General features: G+C 41.5%; 1 pseudogene; it reads right to left on the bottom strand.

Moving 5' to 3' along the window:
* Positions 1-3,695: 3,695 nt before the first annotated feature.
* On the bottom strand, positions 3,696-19,222 carry LOC135529517 (protein OS-9-like; annotated as a pseudogene).
* Positions 19,223-20,804: the final 1,582 nt, after the last annotated feature.

Below are 20,804 nucleotides of genomic sequence, written 5' to 3'. Positions count from 1 at the left end.
GGTGTACTTGTGGACACTGGTGCTTCCAGTGGGGCCCAAGGGGCAGCTGAGACTTAGCAGTGAGTTCAGAGTTCTGACAAGGGCGAGGGACACTCCCCGCACCTAGCCTCAACAGGTGCTTGGTTCCCACGATGCGAGTAAACATCTCCCCAGAGCTCATAACTCCACATCGTCTGAGACCGGTGCAGTACTGGTGTACTGGGCCTCTTCTGGTCTCTCCCCATACAAATTTGTAGTTGTTTTCCAACTCCTGATGTCTCTTTTGCTCCTTGTAAACTTCATCTGTTCCCCCTGTCTGAGAAACATCAAGGAAAGAACAAAATAATAGCACACATTTACTCTTTGAAAATGTTGAACTGCTTAACTCTTCCACTTGCTTATCTTGGTTTTGATAGCACTCTTTGAACCCAATTAATGAAGAAAATGTCTTTACAGATATCTTTCAACATATTCACTACATGACCAAAAGTATGTGGACCCCTGCTCATCGAACATCTAATTTCAAAATCATGGGCATTAATATGAAGTTGGTCCCCCCCTTTGCTGCTATAACAGCCCCCACTCTTCTGGGAAGGCTTTTCCACTAGATGTTGGAACATTGGTGCGGGAACTTTCTTCCATTCAGCCACAAGAGCATTAGTGAGGTCAGGCACTAATGTTTGGGGTTCCAATTCATCCCAAATTTGTTTGATGGGGTTGAGGTCAGGACTGTGTAGGCCAGTCAAGTTCTTCCACACCGATCTCAACAAACCATTTCTGTATGGACCTCGCTTTGTGCATTGTAGCATTGTCATGCTGATACAGGAAAGGGCCTTCCCCAAACAGTTGCCACAAAGTTGGAAGCACAGAATAGTCTAAAATGTCATTGTATGCTGGAGGGTTAAGATTGCCCTTCACTAGAACTAAGGGTCCTAGCCCAAACCATGAAAAAAAAAACCCAGACCATTATTCCTCATCCACCAAACTTTACGGTTAACACTATGCATTGGTGCAGGTAGTGTTCTACTGGGATCCGCCAAACCCAGATTGGTCTGTCGCACAGACAGATGGTGAATCGTGATTAATCACTCCAGGGAACGTGTTTCCACTGCTCCAGAGTCCAATGGTGGTGAGCTTTACACCACTCCAGCTGACACTAGGCATTGCGTATGGTGATCTTATGCTTGCTTACGGCTGCTCGGCCATGGAAATCCATTTTATGATGCTCCAGACGAACAGTTCTTGTGCTGACGTTGCTTCCAGAGTCAGTTTGGAATTCGGTAGTGAGTGTTGCAGCCGAGGATGGCAATTTTTACACGCTACATGCTTCAGTGGTCCCATTCTGTGAGCTTGTGTGGCCTACCACTTTGCGGCTGAGCCATTGTTGCTCCTAGACATTTCCACTTCACAATAACAGCACATATAGTTGACCGGGGCAGCTCTAGCAGGGCAGAAATGTGACGTACAGACTTTTTGGAAAGGTGGCATCCAATTCAATTCAATTTCAATTCAAGGGGCTTTATTGGCATGGGAAACATGTGTTAACATTGCCAAAGCAAGTAAGGTAAACAATAAAAATTAACAGTAGACATCACACATACAGAAGTTTGAAAACAATAAAGACATTACAAATGTCATATTATATATATATATATATACAGTGTTTTTACAAGGTACAAATGGTAAAGGACACAAGATAAAATAAATAAGCATAGATATGGGTTGTATTTACAATGGTGTTTGTTCCTCAGTGGTTGCCCTTTTCTCGTGGCAACAGGTCACAAATCTTGCTGCTCTGATGGCACACTGTGGAATTTCACCCAGTAGATATGGGAGTTTTTCAAAATTGGATTTGTTTTCGAATTCTTTGTGGATCTGTGTAATCTGAGGGAAATATGTCTCTCTAATATGGTCATACATTGGGCAGGAGGTTAGGAAGTGCAGCTCAGTTTCCACCTCATTTTGTGGGCAGTGAGCACATAGCCTGTCTTCTCTTGAGAGCCATGTCTGCCTACGGCGGCCTTTCTCAATAGCAAGGCTATGCTCGCTGAGTCTGTACATAGTCAAAGCTTTCCTTAATTTTGGGTCAGTCACAGTGGCCAGGTATTCTGCCGCTGTGTACTCTCTGTGTAGGGCCAAATAGCATTCTAGTTTGCTCTGTTTTTTTGTTAATTCTTTCCAATGTGTCAAGTAATTATCTTTTTGTTTTCTCGTGATTTGGTTGGGTCTAATTGTGCTGCTGTCATGGGGCTCTGTAGGGTGTGTTTGTGAACAGAGCCAGTCAAAAGTTTGGACACACCTACTCATTCATGGGTTTTTCCTTTTATTTTTCTTACTATTTTCTACATTGTAGAATAATAGTGATGACATCAAAACTATGAAATAACACATATGGAATCGTGTAGTAACCAAAAAGGTGTTTAACAAATCAAAATATATTTGAAATTCTTCAAAGTAGCCACACTTCGCCTTAACAGCTTTGCACACTCTTCACATTCTCTCAACCAGCTTCATGAGGTAGTCACCTGGAGTTCATTTCAATTAACAGGTGTGCCTAATTTGTGGAATTTATTTCGTTCTAAATGTGTTTGAGACAAACAGTTGTGTTGTGACAAGGTAGGGGTGGTATACAGAAGATAGCCCTATTTGGTAAAATACAAAGTCCATATTATGGAAAGAACAGCTCAAATAAGCAAAGAGAAACAACAGTCCATTACTTTAAGACATGAAGTTCAGTCAATCTGGAACATTTCAAGAACTTTTCAAGTTTCTTCAAGTGCAGTCGCAAAAAACATCAAGAGCTATGATGAAACTGGCTCATGAGGACCGCCACAGGAAAGGAAGACCCAAAGTTACCTCTGCTGCCGAAGATAAGTTCATTATAGTTACCAGCCTCAGAAATTGCAGCCCAAATAAATGCTTCAGAGTTCAAGTAACAGACATAGGAAACTGCGTGAATAAGGTTGTCATGGTTGAATTGCTACAAAGAAACCACTATTAATGGAAACCAATAAGAAGAAACTTGCCTGGGACAAAAAACACGAGCAATGGACATTAGACCGGTGGAAATCTGTCCTTTGGTCTGACGAGTCCAAATTTTAGATTTATTGTTCCAACTGCCGTGTCTTTGTAAGATGCAGAATAGGTTAACGTATGATTTCCACATGTGTAGTTCCCACCATGAAGCATGGAGGAGGAGGTGTGATGGTGTTTTGCTAAATCACTGTCTGTGATTTATTTAGAATTCAAGGCAAACTTAACCACCATTGCTACCACAGCATTCTGCAGCGATACACCATCCCATCTGGTTTGCACTTAGTGGGACAATCATTTGTTTTTCAACAGGACAATGACCCAACACAGCAAAGCTGTCATCAAGGTAAAGGTTGGCTATTTTGAAGAATCTAAAATAAACAAATCTAAATGTAACACTTTTTTGGTTACTACATGATTCCATATGTGTTATTTCATAGTTTTGATGTCTTCACTATAATTCTACAATGTAGAAAAAAATAAAAAAAATAAAGAAAAACCCTTGAATGAGTAGGTGTGTTCAAATTTTGGACTAGTACTGTATGCCAGCAGTGACAGTGGAAAATAAAATCTAACGACATGAATCCAGCATATTGAAGCTTTTCTATAATTTCTCTTCATATAGGACTGTCAGTATGCTGATATAGCCTACAGCGGTTTTAATCTCCCTTGAGCATTGAACCTCAAATCTCCAAAGGTACTGAATATGGGATGGAACAAGAAATGAATATACACAGAATGTAGATGTTTGAACTATGAACACATAGACCCATGCCCAGTGAGTGGAGCCTTTGGCGGAGAGCCCAGTTACCTGGCAGTTGGGGGGCCAGGCTGGGGCTGCCCCTGGCTGGGTTGTTGGCCTTCTGGCCTCCCTCTGTCAGGTGCTCTGCCTCTGTGTCCCCAGGCCTCTTTGTCCTCTAAGCGGTTCAGCAGCTTGTCCAGAGTTGTCTCAAGAGTGCCTGAGTGTGGTCAAACTCCCCCTTCAGACCCTCTGTGTCCAGCTCCTGCTGAGCCTAGAACACAGAGAGAAGCCCATCAAGTCAAAGGAAGACAGCATCATTGAGCCTGTCAAGTAAATATGACTGAAATAATATCAAATATTAAAGATGTCCCCTAGTCATTTTTTAACTTTTCCTCCTGAAAAGTGATTTCCCAAGAATAAATACAGTAAAGTACACACTAAAGGGTAACAAAATATGGGCATTCAAGGAGTTGGTTTGACAGGAAGTCATGATGTCAACTGGCCTCCCCCCTTGCTTGAGCAGCAATGGAGAACAAAAGAGGAAAGGTCTACCTGGACCACCTATTGAGCTGTGCCTTTTAGTTAAGGAAATCAGGTGTTAAATGAGGTGAAAATGAGACAAAATAATACTGTTCATTTAGATGTCCATCTATCTCACATGTTTGGCCCATAATGTGACTGAGCACTCAATAACTTTAAACAAATCCTTCCAGACAATCACCTGTTCTACTACATAGAACCATTTACAGACTGTACACGTATCTGGCATCTCTAGCGTCTGTCCGCACCTCATCTATGATGTTGTCAAACTCCTTTTGCATTTCCTTTTTCATCTCCTCGATGTTGGCAGAGGGCACCGAGAGGCCAGCTATCTCTTCATCAAACTGCAGCAGGAGACGCTCTTCTTCATCCTCATCCTCGGCTCCATGTCTCTCCTTTTGCTTCCTCAGTACCTCTCTTTCGGCTTCATTTTGTGCTTTCTGAAAGGGAAGTCAAATAACCATATTGAAATTTAAATACACAAAAATGTCACTGCATTATGAATCCACGGCTATGGGAAAAAGGTAACTGTTCCATAGCCTGGCCTGAAGGCGGCCCCAACCTTTCTGTTGCTCTCTTTTAAATGCTGCACACATTTCATCAGGCCTGCAGGGTCTGTGATGACCTTGAAGTTGAATGTTTCATCTCCAAAAGCTGCGAGGAATCAAAAACACCTGATAGAAATTAACCAAAAGGATGACACTTCAAAGCATCAGATGTGATATTGTAGTGAGTAGTGTTTTTAAATGCCAACATAATACATTACCATCCTCTGTGACCTCATTATCTGTGAGCTGATTATCAAAGGCATCCTCTCCCGCCTGTCAAAACAGAAAGCGGTTGGCACCATCCTGTGGAAGACTAAAGTTGAAAGATATTATGATCACTGACTGTGTGTACCTGATGCTCTGAAGTGTGTCAGTTGCTGTGGTACCCCCTGGATTTGCTGTGGTACCCCCGGTCAAAATCTCATCAAGAGACTTCAGCTCCTCTGAGATCTGCTCCACTTTATGTTTTGTGTCCGCTGAACATGAGAGCAATAGAGAGAAGCAAGGTTACATTATTCCTCAGGGCTTGTGAAATAAAATATTTAGCCAGGCTTCATATCACGATATATGAAGAGTAAGCAGCCTTCCACAGACCTCGATCCTGCCTGATTACTCACAGACTTGGGCCTTGACATAGTCCATGTACTGCTTGGTGCTGGGGGCTGGCTGGCACACAATGCCCTGGGGCTTGGCGGTGGAGGGCGGACACAGGAAGGGGTGCTGGCAGGTGCGGGTGGTGTGGACCGTCAGCACGTAGCGACAGGACTGGGGCTCGTCCACACGGGCCACGTAGTCACCCGACCCCTTCTCACACACAAACTGAAAAACACGGACCACAAAAGATCAGGGGTCACAGATTGTCAAGGAGTCACACCAGTCATATCTGATGTGTTTGCAGTTTTACATATTTATTCAATATTTATTTAATACAAAACAGGTTGTTCAGGTTATTGCAATCTTAAAAAAACGTCTCTCACCCTGACTTCAGTCTCCCTGGGGCTCCCGTTCAGGTCACATTTGGAGTCGTTGACATAGCTCTGACTGTGGTAGCGCTTCAACCTGTGCTGCTTGGAGGCCTGGGAGGGAGAGGGAAGGATAGAGAAAAGGAGCTTTATTAGTGTGTGTATTACACTGGTATACACACACTCGTTGGTATTGATGCAGTACAGCAGGCTGTAATTTCAAAAGAGAAAGATCATTTTTTACTGAAGATGGTATTTGCCAACTCTTACACTACATGACACCACAAAAGTATGTGGACACCTGCTCGTCGAACATCTCATTCCAAAATCATGGGCATTAATATGGATTTTTTTAAATATATATATATTTTTTATTGAATATCCAAAACATACAATATACTTGTAGTGAAGCTGCTCAACAATTACACCACACCAGTCATCCAACAGACTCCCATTCGGAGCGACACGCAGAAACATCTAGGGTCAACACCCTGCTCAAGGACACGTCGGCAGATCTCCCACAAGGTCCCCCCAAAAAACGGGGACCCTCCGCTCTCATGTTCAGCGGACACAAAACATAAAGTGGAGCAGATCTCAGAGGAGCTGAAGACTCTTGATGAGATTTTGACCGGTGATGAGGGGACAGTGGATGAGCAGACAGACGAGGAGTCAGCGACAAGACCCCCCCCCCCCACTATTTACATATGTGTGTGTCCGTGTCTGTTTTATTTGAATGAGAGTGTACACATGCATATACACAAACATCAGCCTTAAGCAAACCGGCATTAGCTGTAAAAACACAGCCCCTCAGTTTTATATTGACTATTTTTTTCACTTTACCTTTGACCATCATTCTATCTCCCGCCCAGCAACTCTACTCTCACTTGTCTCCAATTCCACATCCCAACCCTCAGCTTCCCTCAGCCCATCCCACCTATCTCTGATGGCCACCCTCTTCGGATTTCTATGCAACATATCTCTCAAATATGCTGTGATTATTTTTTACGTACAATTTCAATCTAATCGCATAGAATCCACAGATTGTGAGTTGAAGATAAATACTTTTACTAAGAGTATTAGTAATTGACTGACCCGGTCTCTCCAGATCTCCTAACAGTACTGTTTCTAGGGTCAATTTTAGATCAATGCTATGCATTGTCAGCCATTCCTGAACCTGAGACCAGAAACAGGCTACCTGAGGGCAATACCAAAATAAATGGTCTATTGATTCTGTATCCTCACAACAAAATCTGCAGAGCTTCAATGATTTTATGCCCCAAATGTTGTTATATATCAAATCATATACCCTGTACCATGGAATCGGTACATCAAAAATTTCTTCCCAACTATTTTGCAGTCTGTATGGCACAAGTTATCTTGTTTTAATAATAGTGAAATCAGACCTTCCTGCAGAGTACCTGACAGACTACCATTTCTATAGGAGTAGTTAAAACAATCTAACAATGGAGCTTTTAGTATTTCAAAAAAGGCTTGATATACCTCTACCGGTATGCCATCGAGCCCTGGGTTTTTTTCCAGACTGAAAGGATTTAATAGCCTCAAAGTTTTCCTCTAAATTGGCTTTCACACTGATTTTTCTGTACATTTGTTTAAATGTTCCATTTTTTTGTATTATTTGGAAATAATTCCTTACCGTAATCTTCATTCAGTGGGAGAGGAGACCAAAAAGAGAACATCTTGCTTAAAATATATAGCTTCCTCTTTCAAAATATCATTCGGAGAATCATAGATGACTCCGTCTTCAGTAACGAATTTCTGCAAATTATTTTTGTTAGTGTTCCTGTGATGGAGATTGAGGAATAATTTTGTGCATTTTTCTCCATATTCCATCCAGTTTGCTTTATTTTTGTAATAGATTACATTAGATCGTTCTTGAATAAGTTCAAGTTATTTTTGTTTGTCCTCCTATCTCTGTAGTATTGTTTTTATTGCCATCTACCTGTACAATTAGTTCATGTATTTCCCTTGTTAGTCTATTCTCTTTAGCCAGAAACTGCTTTTTTATTATTGATGAATACTGAATTGAATGACCTCTGAAGGTACATTTAAAAGGTATCCCAAACAATAAGTGGGTTTGCTGTTCCTATATTCTACTGGAAAAATTCAGTTATAAATGATTTTGTCTTATTTTTAACTAAGTTGTCCTCCAGTAAACTTTGATTAAATTTCCAATATCCCCATCCACGTAGAAATGTTATAAGAGTTATGTGAAGGCCAATTAAATGATGATCCAATTGCATTCTGTCTCCTATTAAACTTTTTTAACCTTTGAGGCAAGAGAGAAATAGATAATTCAAGCTAAGTCATCATGAATACTTTAAGTCTCCTCCATGTATATCTCATTAGGTTGGGGATTTTAGTCTCTAAATATCCACTATTTCTAATGTGTCCATAATGTGTGATTTCCTTAAGGGCACAGTGATAATAGTTTGTAGAGTGATTTCCTTTATGTTCCAATGAGGTACTTAACACTGTTTTAGTCTCCTACCATAATGATTTGATCATTATTTTCAAAGAAGTATGGATCATCCCGATTTGGACCACAGATTATGAGACAATTCACTTTCATTTAAAAAAGGATCTACCTTCCTTGCGAATCATTCCTAACTATTTGCACATTCAGATTGAAATTGTTGCTAATTAATATCACACTTTTTGAGTTCCTTTGTCCATGACAGAAATAATTAAAAGTTACTGCCATCAGAGGTATTATGACAGTCCAAACTAGAGCTTTGAAATGTCTGATATTTAGATAATTTAAAAAATAGGTTCTAGCAATATGTTTTATTCCCTTGCCTGTTTGCCTGTAAGCCAATGCCACAAATGTTTGAAAATTGAGACAAGATATTATGTGTGTCTTATATCTGAGTAAGTTGATGTGTATGATATTGGATGTGATTTAGTGAGAGTGTGTACGATGTCTGTATAAAAGTAAGACTATGTGTGACAAATAAATAATAACTCAGCCAATTTGCATGTTTGAGTGTCTATGTGTGTAACATGTAGTGCGTATAGCCTTAATATTCATGATGATAATTGTAATCCAGAGAAAAAAGAGAGGAGAAAAGAGAGAGTGAGAAGAGAGCGAGATTAAGTGTGCATGTATTAGTCCGTATGTGTAAGTGAACAGTAATATGGAGTTGGTCCCCCCTTTACAGCTATAACAGCCTCCACTCTTCTGGGAAAGCTTTCCACTAGATGTTGGAACATTGCTGCAGGGGATTTGCTTCCATTCAGCCACAAGAGCATTAGTGAGGTTGGGCACTGATATTGGGCGATTAGGCCTGGCTCGCAGTCAGTGTTCCAATTAGAGGTAGACCGATTATGATTTTTCAACGCCGATACCGATTATTGGAGGACCCAAAAAAAAGCCGATACCGATTAATCGGACGATATTTATTTATTTGAAATAATGACAATTACAACAATACTGAATGAACACTTATTTTAACTTAATATAATATATCAATAAAATCAATTTAGCCTCAAATAAATAATGAAACATGTTCAATTTGGTTTAAATAATGCAAAAACAAATGTTGGAGAAGAAAAAGTGCAATATGTGCTATGTAAGAAAGCTAACGTTTCAGTTCCTTGCTCAGAACATGAGAACATATGAAAGCTGGTGGTTCCTTTTAACATGAGTCTTCAATATTCCCAGGAAAGAAGTTTTAGATTGTAGTTATTATAGGAATTATCGGACTATTTCCCTCTATACCATTTGTATTTCATTAACCTTTGACTATGGGATGTTCTTATAGGCACTTTAGTATTGCCAGTGTAACGGTATAATCTTTGCTCGCTCCTCCCTGGGCACGAACCAGCAACACAACGACAACAGCCACCATCGAAGCAGCGTTACCCATGCAGAGCAAGGGGAACAACTACTAGAAGGCTCAGAGCGAGTGACGTTTGAAACGCTATTAGCGCATGCTAACTAGCCAGCCATTTCACTTCGGTTACACCAGCCTCATCTCGGGAGTTGATAGGCTTGAAGTTATAAACAGCGCAATGCTTGACACACATCGAAGAGCTGCTGGCAAAACGCATGAAAGTGCTGTTTGAATAAATGTTTTCGTGCCTGCTTCTGCCTAACACCGCTCAGTCAAATACTTAGATACTTGAATGCTTGTATGCTCCGTCAGATTATATGCAACGCAGGACACGCTAGATAATATCTAGTAATATCATCAACCATGTGTAGTTAACTAGTAATTATGATTGATTGTTTTTTATAAGATAAGTTTAATGCTAGCTAGCAACTTACCTTGGCTTACTGCATTCGCGTAACAGGCAGTCTCCTTGTGGAGTGCTACGAGAGAGAGGCAGGTCGTTATTGCGTTGGACTAGTTAACTGTAAGGTTGCAAGATTGGATGCCCCTGAGCTGACAAGGTGAAAATCTGTCGTTCTGCCCCTGAACAAGGCAGTTAACCCACCATTTCTAGGCCGTCATTGAAAATAAGATTGTGTTCTTAACTGACTTGCCTAGTTAAATAAAGGTATATAAAAAATACATTTAAAAATAATAAAAATTGGCAAATCGGCGCCCAAAAATACCTATTTCCGATTGTTATGAAAACTTGAAATCGGCCCTAATTAATCGGCCATTCAGATTAACCGGTCGATCTCTAGTTCCAATTCATCCCAAAGGTGTTCAGTGGGGTTGAGGACAGGGATTTGTGCAGGCCACTCAAGTTCTTCCACACCAATCTCTACAAACCATTTCTGTATGGACCTCGCTTTGTGCACGGGGGCATTGTCATATTGAAACAGGAATGGGGCTTCCCCAAATGGTTACCACAAAGTTGGAAGCACAGAATCGTCTAGAGAATGTCATTGTATGCTGGAGAGTTACGATTTCCCTTCACTGGAACTAAGGGGCCTTGCCCAAACCACAAACAGCCCCAGACCATTATTCCTCCTCCACCAAACTTTACAATTGGCACTATATATTGGGGCAGGTAGTATTCTCCTGGCATCTTTTTTTATTTCACCTTTATTTAACCAGGTAGGCTAGTTGAGAACAAGTTCTCATTTGCAACTGCCAAATCCAGGTTCGTCCGTCGGACTGCCCAGATGGTGAAATACGATTCATCACGCATTTCTACTCCTCCAGAGTTCAATAGCAGCGAGCTTCACAACGAACAGTTCTTGTGCGGACGTTGCTTCCAGAGGCAGTTTGGAACTCTGTAGTGAGTGTGGCAACCCGAGGACAGATTTTTTTTATTCGCTACGCACTTCAGCGGTCCCGTTCTGTGAGCTTGTGTGGCCTAGCACTTCATGCTGAGCCGTTGTTGCTCCTAGACATTTCCACTTCACAATAACAGCACAGAGTTGACCGGGGCAGCTCTAGCAGGGCAGAAATTTCACAAACTGACTTTTTGGAAAGGTGGCAGACTATGACGGTGTCACATTGAAAGTTACTCAGTGGATATTATGGATATTGAATGGCTGTTTGCTCGATTTGTATACACCTTTCAGAAACGGGTGTGGCTGAAATAGCAGAATCCACTAATTTGAAGGAGTGTCCACATACTTTTGTATATACAGTGTATATTCTCCTGAGCCCCCCCCCCCCCCCCCCCCAAAAAAAAAAAAAAACAAGGACAAACGTACATTACAGTCAATGGGTATAGTAGTTAGAAAACATAGTTGCGGCATCTGGGTGTCCACTACAGAGGACATTTCTTGATGAGAACTGATGTCCACTAGAAAGGACAAAATGAATTGCTGGGCCTCTGGAGGATATCAATTTATAGACCATGGACATCCTACTAAATTACCAAATTGCATAGAACATCACAGTGTGAGTCTCAGGGGAGAGTCACTTAAGCTGAAGGAGTCAAGTCAACAGGCTCACGATGTTCTTTCCCTCATGTCATCAACCTGAACAAGGTACATGCTGTGTTCCAAAACTAACAAGCAGCCCGTACCTTCCAAGCACTCACTCCAACTCTACTTGAACTACAGTACAATGGTTGAAAAATAAAACAAGAAACAAACCGAAACAGCTTGAGATTTTTCTGTAAAAATAAATGATATTGGTTCATGCAACATGCTCATTTCATATTTGCCAGCAAGTATACATCGAAAAACTCTTTAGTCCTATGTATGAGAAGAGTACACTACAGTAGCACAACAAGGTATGTCAAAATGCTATGGAGGGGAGAGGGGAGGTAAGCTGCATGCAACAGACAAACAAACATTTTACCTTGGCTGTTTCATTGTTCCAGTCAAACTCTGAATCATAGTAACCTGGGAAGAAAGCATCCCCTTTGACACCTGTGTCTGTGGAGAGATAAAAACAGACCCGATAATTAGAGGCATGACCAAAATCTAAATAGATAAAGTAGCGTCAGGTAGGTGACACCATGTGATGCAGCAGCACTTGACAGACAGGTCAACACCAGAGTAAGTAACGAAAGTAAAAAGGTGAAAGTGTAAACAGTGAGTACAAACAAGAAGGATCCAGCTGTTGCTACTTGTTCTGTTAACATTTTTCTTGGCCTAAATAGTTGTTGAAAGTAAGTCTTACCCTCAAGATGTTACTGTCTAATGTGTTGTCCATAGCAGAACTCATATGTCCACCAGTCTTTCGTCTGCAGTCATAAAGAATGACAACGTTTTACTTCATATTACATTTCATATCCATGTTGAGTGGCCTTCCAATGCTAGATGAAATAGAATATAGACTGCTTTATATGGAGAAGTTGCATTCTGTTCCCTTCCTCTTACAATCACATGATCATCAACCAGACATCTAATTCTCATATGTGTATATAGTCTGTCCAACTCAAACTCTGGTAGATTACAAGTCCAACCTTCAGATTGACCTCTTCATCAATATACAGTAAAGTGAGGTAGCATGTCACAATTTGGTTAGGGAATGCAAACTGACCAATCAGATAAGCACGATTTGAGATTTAACTATCAATACAAGTTGCACAACTCCTTGCAAAAGCATCCGCCTGGGCAAATATATGCCCTTTCATTTCCTTTAAAGCATCACTTTACTTATAACTGTCTGCAATAGTTCTGGTGTAGAGAGGCCTGAAAACAGTTTAGATGTTGATGCAATATGAAGCACTGCCGTCTCTACGCAGTGATTTTGTATTCCTCCCCTTAGTCTTCTGTGGTTTGTGTCTGACCTTCACGAGGCAAGGGGCAGTGTGCATAGGCTTGAGCAAGTCTGGGATGCTTGGTCCGCTGTAGCCTTGGGAGTCAGGCTCAGAGGCTCGGTCCTGATGAAACCTCACTGTCTGGGCTGGAAGGCGGCATTCATACATCTGCTTGTATTTGCTGGACACAAGCATGATTTTGTCTATCTTAGACTGCAATGTGGGAAACATGACAATGTTAGATAAAACAGACTGTATTACATCAGTTACTCTTGTATTCTCCTGTAACATTACTTGGAAAATAGCAAGCTAGTTAGCTAATGTTAGTTAACTAGCTAAGCAAGAAGCCTATCTGACAGCTGTCAACTTGAAACTGCGTTTTCTTCTAAACGATAGGGCCAGTTAGTTACATATTAGCGGGTAGCTCAACAAGCTGTATAGGGTAGAGCCCTGCACAGACATGAATTGTAAGCCTGAGTTCTACCCCTGCCAGTGACATTTAGGCCCTACCCAGGTCCGATTGCTTCTGCCAAATTTAAGGCCCGGTCCAAAATCATAACTTCCTCCATTAGTAAATCCATTAGCTGCTCCTCTTGGTCTTTCACTAGCTCCCTGCGTGCAACTAGCTCTGCATGCGCTCTGCTCTTGGCGGCTCTGAATCTGTGAGTAACCATAGCAACAGCTCTGCTTGGGATACTCTGCTCGGACTGCTCTGCTCAATGAGAGAGCAGTTAAATATTAGCTACTTTGTCACTCTAAACTCCGACAACTCAAGGAACATTATTTTCTGTGAAATCTCTTCCATTTAATATTTGACTCGGTTGAAGCACTTCTGACACTGTGTTACGATCTTAGTTAGATATGACTGTACTGAGCAACAGAGCTCAAGCAAATGGCTCAGATTCTAAATGTTTGATACATTTTGTGATACCCGAGACCTACCCGTACCCTAGTTCAGGGTTCATACACATTGACAGATGAAATTGCATGACTTTTCACCAAATTTCCATAACCAACAATAGGCAGCATCTATGTACATTTACAAAAGTAAGCGTAATGTGGTATTGACACTGCGAGGCTGCTCTCTGACCCCATGTACAATCCCCTGTCATTGAGCAAGGCACTTAATCTGTTAGGCAACTGTATAAAACATGTGGTTAACCCTCAGTCTGGAGAGCTACTGGGTGTGCAGACTTTTGATCAAGCCCTGCATCTCAGGGCTAGAGGCGCCACTACAGATCCTGGTTCAATTCCAGGCTGTATCACAACTGGCCGTGATTGGGAGTCCCGTAGAGTGACGCACAATTGGCCCAGCGTCGTCCAGGTTAGGGTTTGGCCGGGGTAGGCCATCATTGTAAATAAGAATTTGTTCTTAACCTCACTCGGGAACCTCACTATTTTTACCTCCGGATGAAAAGCGTGCCCAAAGTAAACTACCTGCTACTCAGGCCCAGAAGCTAGGATATGCTTGTAATGAGTAGATTTGGATAGAAAACACTCAAAACTGTTAAAATAATGTATGTGTATATGGCAGGCGAAAACCTGAGAAAATTCCATCCAGGAAGTGGGATTGTTTTATGTTTGTAGTTTTCCATTGACTGCCTATACATATTCCAATGACCTAGGACTCCAATTGTACTTCCTATGGCTTCCACTAGATGTCAACAGTCTTTAGAAATGGTTTCAGGCTTGTATTCTGAAAAATTAGGGAGTAAGACCACTCTGAATGAGTAGACACGGCAGTGTCCCAGAGGTTTTTGTGTGCGCCTTTCTTGTTTTCCTTTTATAGTGACAAAGCTTTTGTCCGGTTGAAATATGATTGATTATTATGACTAAAAGCAACCTAAGGATTGATTCTAAACATTGTTTGACATGTTTCTACGAACCTTACCGATACTTTTTAGATTTTTTTGTCTGCCTGTTGTGACTGCCTTTGAGCCTGTGGATCACTGAACAAAACGTGCGAACAAAACTGAGGTTTTTGGATATAAAAGAGGGACTTTTCGAACAAAACTAACATTTATTGAGTAAGTGGGAGTCAGGTGAGTGCAACCATATGAAGATATTTAAAGGTAAGTGATTAATTTTATCGCTATTTCTGACCATATTTCAACAATATATGGTTCCTACTTGGCTGGTAACTGTTTGTAATGATTTTTCTGCTGGGCGCTGTTCTCACATAATCACATGGTATGCTTTCAACGCAAAGCCTTTTTAAAATCTGACACCGTGGTTGGATTAACAAGAAATTAATCTTTAAACTGATGTATAACACTTGTATGTTTTTATGAATTTATTATTATTATTACAGTATTTCTGTTTTTGAATTTGAATTTCACTGGATGTTGGCCAGGTGGGACGCTACCGTCCCACACCCCTAGAGAGGTTAACTGACTTGTCTAGTTGAATAAAGGTTAAATAGAAATAAAAAAGTATGTGGAAGGGTCTACAGACAATCACGGATTACAAAGGGAAAACCAGCCACGTCTCCTCCAGGACAAGCTAAACACTTTATTCGCCCACCATCGACGCGGCCCGCTCCCAAAGACTGTGGGCTCTTGATCTCCGTGGCTGACGTGAGTAAGACATTTAAGTGTGTTAACCATCGCAAGGATTCCGGCCCGGACGACATCCCTAGCCGCGTCCTCAGAGCATGCGCAGACCAGCTGGCTGGAGTGTTTGACATATGCAATCTCTCCCTATCCCAGTCTTCTGTCCCCACTAGCTTCAAGATATCCACCATTGTTCCTGTACCCAAGAAAGGAAAGGTACCTGAACTTTGTGCTAGTGAAACGAGACTGTTTCACTAGCACAGGCTGGAATATGTTTCGGGACTCATCCAATGGCATTGAGGAGTTTACCACACCAGTCACCACCTTCATTAATAACTGCATCAAGGACATCGTCCTTACAATGACCGTATGTACATATCCTGACCAGAAGCCATGGATTACAGGCAACATCCACATCAAGATAAAGGCTAGATTTGCCGCTTTCAAGGAGCAGGACACTAACCCGGACACTTATAAGAAATCCCGCTACGCTCACCGGATGGGCAAACTATCCCAGATTACAAAGCGAAACTCAGACGCGAGCCTACCATGTGTGAGATCACCAGCTATTCTGGATGACTGTGTGATCACACTCTCCAGAGCTGATGTAAGACCTTTAAAAAGGTTAACATTCCCAGATGGATTACTAGAACATGCACTGACCAGCTGGCAAGTGTCTTCACTTACATATTCAACCTCTCCCTGACCCAGTCTGTAATACCTACATGTTCCAAGGTAAGGTACCTGTCTAAATTAATATTTCCCCATAGCACTCACATCTGTAGCCATGAAATGCTTTGAAAGGCTGGCCATGGCTCACATCAACACCCTCATCCCAGACCCACTCCAATTCACATACCGGCCCAACAGATCCACAGATGACGCAATATATTTTACACTCCACACTGCCCTTCCCCACTTAGACAAAAGGAACACCCTATGTGAGAATACTGTTCATTGACGACAGCTCACCGTTCAACACCATAGTGCCCTCAAAGCTCATCACTAAGCTAAGGACCCTGGGACTGAACATCTCCCCATGCAGCTAGATCCTGGGAGGTAGCCCCCAGGTGGTGAGGGTAGGCAACAGCAAATCTGCCAAACTGACCCGAACACGGAGGCCCCTCAGGGGTTTGTGCTTAGTCCCCTCCTGTGCTCCCTGTTCAGCCACAACTGCATGACTCCAACAAAATTAAGTTTGCCGACGACACAACGGTGATAGTACTGATTGTTAACTTAAAATGACAATGACTAGGTTCCAGTTTAATAGCGTTTACTAAACCATATTTCAACAATATATGGTTGCCATTGCACTCAGGCCAGATCCATCAACAGTGAGACTACCGCACAGGCGTACTAATAAACAGAGTGATTGCACCATAATAACAGAGATATAAGGATACTTAAAATGTGAACTTAATCTCCCACTTTTCTTTAAAGACAAATAAAACGTCAACAAAATAATTAAAATAGCCCAACTATTATTTAAGTTACCATTACAAATGGGTTGTGTGCCACTTTCCATTTTCCATTTTTAGTCAGTCAGCAAGCTGTTCCTTTGTGGCTGACCACAGAATCCACTGGCTTCTCTGTACTTGAATAAATTCCTTGATGCTGCTAATCTCAAGACAAAGTCTTTTCTCTGTGACAGACTTGGTTGACTTGACAGCATCAACTAAGGAGTAGTTGTCAGTGACACAAACTACGGGTAGAAATGTGCCATTTTGTCTCACAGGTGGTAAACTCTGAGTTGCCAGAAACTCTGAGTTGTGCCTCCATCTGTAAGGTTCCCTAGGGAAGCATCACTGAAGACAACTAGTTTCAGAGAGGCATCTTTTCCAACATGCTGAAACTTGAGTCACTTGTTGTGATTTCAGTTTACGAACAACTTTGTTTGCCTCATGAATGGTTTGTACAGTGTCGTGTTTTGTTGGATGCCAAGTTGCAGCCATCAAACATTACATCAGGTCTACTCTGTCAAACAACCCATAGACTTTTACCTATCTTTGACCTAAATTGATCAGCTTCAATTCCATTGAGAAGGGAATTCCTTTGTATGGCTCTTGAAGAAACCATGTGCATGGGTTGAAAATTCTTGATATAGCTTTCCTGTTGCATCAGTATTGTTCCCTCAACTATAATAAACTCTATGCCAACGTAACAAAAACTATCATACTCCTCACGGCTGACCAGGAAAACAGCTTTGAGGTGTGGAATAACAGTTGTAGCAAAGGTCTATGAGCCACCCCTGATAAAGTCATCAACATGACAGGCAAGTACTCCAGTCACAATGCAGTCTTGATCAAGCCAATAGACTGCAGGATCCAATTGTGACATTTTTCCACCTGTACTCAACATTGTTGCCTTGACTTTGTTATACCTGTAGATGAATGCATCTGCCAGGCCATACATACACTTTTTTAGTTTCCAGTGTTCCTTCGCTCTTAGCTTCAGGCAGAAGTCGGATGTGAATGTGCCTTAACAGCTATGTTGCCTGCATAAATTCAGATTTGGTCTATGGTGTCTATTCTTTCTGCCAGAACACTGTCACCAGAAATCAGTGACTCTGAGGCGCATGTTGGTGAGTCATTTGGGAGTTCTTAAGCAGTCAGCTCCTCAACCTCTAGCCACTTGATGCACTTTTGGAACTATTCCAGGTAAGGATTCTAAGGGTACACACCCACCTTGTTGAGACACATTTTGGCCAATGTCTTTGACTTCCTCAAACACTCAATTTGTCCTCCAATTACTGAGCTCATCTAGTTTAGAGTCAAATGACACAGCCTTTGTTTCAAGTACATCATCATTTTGAATGTCATTCTGTTTTTCTCGACTTTCTATTGGTTCAATTCTGAGATGATCTACAAATGATAGGTCAGATGATCCTGTTGTACCAGAAAGTGTAGCTGGTTCAGAGTACTGCAAGTTGTACCAGTTCTGGTGTTTTCCTTTGGCTTTTCCTGCTCGTCCAATGACGGTTGGTGTATGTGGAATACCATTTTCTCTGTCTATGTATTTAACAGTGTGTTCAGTTTTCAGATTGGAACAACCATGTTGTCTTAACACGTGTGGCTGTTGAACGTTTTACTCATTTGAATGCTCAACAGTATTACCTGTTTCATGGTTGAAGGTCTCTGCTCCATGTCCTGTGTCAGTTTCAGTGTCCATATCATTGGATGCGACATCTGGTAAGTTCCTGTCTGTTAATGTGTCCTTTTTTGTCATTTTCATTAAGAGGCTGATTCTCAGCAAGAACCACTCCATCGTGTTTGTCATTTACTTTGCGCAATCTTGAGTGATGCACCCTGACAATACCTCACAAATATCCCCACACAATCTTGGCTAATGACTACTTCTGGTCCTTTCCACTCGACAGTCAACTCTTTTGTAGTACACTTTGTTTCCAGTCTCGTACTTCTCATCTGTGGGTCGAAGCTGTTTACACAGAGCACTCTCTGAATTCTCTCTGAACACACTGCTTCAGTGAACCCTTTTCTCGCTGCATGTAGTGCTGAAAGTTGTTGTCCCACCCATGCACTCACACTGGTCCCTTCTAGTGCTGGAAGCTTGTCAACCAGTACAGAGGGAATATTAGGGTTCTGCCCCAACACTAGTTGGTATGGGCTGTAGCCATGAACATTGTGCATTGAGTTTTTTTGCCATCAAAGTCCAATCTAGGGCTGTTATCCAGTCACATCCATTGTCTTGCTTCACTTTCAGCATAATCTTTGAGTGTTTGATTTTGTCTCTCCAGAAGTGCATTGCTCCATGGACTGCATACAGCAGTTGGCAAATCAAATCAAATGTTATTTGTCACATGCGCGGAATACAAGAGGTGGTTACTTCCATGTTGAATTTCTCAGCCATTTCTCTTATTTCTGAATTCTCCTACATTGTCACTATACAATTTCTGGGGCGGGCCATGCACACTTATCCAGGAATTAATTAAGTGCTTGACGATTTCACTGGGTTTCTTTGTATTCACAATGCTTCCAGCACTAAAGCCTGTGAAGTGGTCGATTATGTAAAGGTACCACACACTTGGTCCTAGCTCATGTGGATCTACAGCGATTGTACTTGGAAGCCAGTGGCAAACCAGCAGCTGGTCTGGACTTAGGTTTACTGTATTTCTGATATGTCTCTCAACTCTTAACTATCTGCCGTAGAATGGAAATACTCTCATTTCTTTTCCCAGAAATGGTGATTAATTTCTGAAGTCTCAACTGTAGCATGTCCAAACTGTTTTTTAAATTAACAGTACTTTGTGTTTTTCTTCTGTGTTCATGTTCTCTGTGACTGTCAGAATCTCCATGTGCTCGGTGTCTGCCAATCTCATTTTTACATGGACTCTGTGTGATGTCTTTGTCTAAAATGTTTACACAATAGTCACTGGTTGTTTAAATATCACTGCCTTGTCATTTTATGTCTAGTACAGCCCCTGCCTTCTTGAGGGAAGCTTTGCTTAATAGTAAGGGGATATCTGCAGGGACCAACTCTTTTTCATTGTGACACTTAGTCTGACACATTTTTGTTGGTATCTTGACTATCTTGGTAGAATGGACGATTCTCCCATGTCCAAATTTGAAAACTCTGTTGCTTGGTGTGTCAATCATGTTTTGTACTTTCAGATTTAGTTCACTGATATAGCTATCAAGCCATTTTGCACCACACACTGTGCGTGTACATGCAGTATCAATCACAGCAGATCCTAAGGGTTCAACTATAAAGACCTCATAATCAGAAGCAAATTCATTTAAAAACAGTGTAATGTTACTGTCTACATTTTCCTCTGTTAGTTTAACTTCTTATGGCTGCAGGGGCAGTATTGAGTAGCTTGGATGAAAGGTGCCCAGAGTAAACGGCCTGCTCCTCAGTCCCAGTTACTAATATATGCATATTATTATTATTAGTATTGGATAGAAAACACTCTGGGGGAAAAAACCTGAGGAGAAATCCAAACAGAAAGTGAGAAATCTGAGGTTGGTAGGTTTTCAACACAGTTCCCATGTTCCCATTAAAATCCCCTTGAGATATTAATGAAGTTGCACTTCCTAGGGCTTCCACGAGATGTCAACCGTCTATAGGCATTTGAATGAGGCTTCTACTGTGTTGTGGGACTGAATAAGAACAGAATGAACAGGTGTCTGGCAGTTAGCCATTTTCTGGTCACGCGCATTTCACATGATATCCACTTGCGTTCCGTTGCTCCTCAGGTCACAAAGGAATTCTCCGGTTGGACCTTTGTTGAAGATATATGATAAAAACATCCTAATGATTGATGATTCTGAACTTAGTTGGAAATGTTTAT

Source organism: Oncorhynchus masou, chromosome 5 (genome assembly GCF_036934945.1).
Source record: "Oncorhynchus masou masou isolate Uvic2021 chromosome 5, UVic_Omas_1.1, whole genome shotgun sequence".
NCBI lineage: Eukaryota > Metazoa > Chordata > Actinopteri > Salmoniformes > Salmonidae > Oncorhynchus > Oncorhynchus masou.
This window is presented reverse-complemented; position numbering and strand designations above follow the sequence as displayed.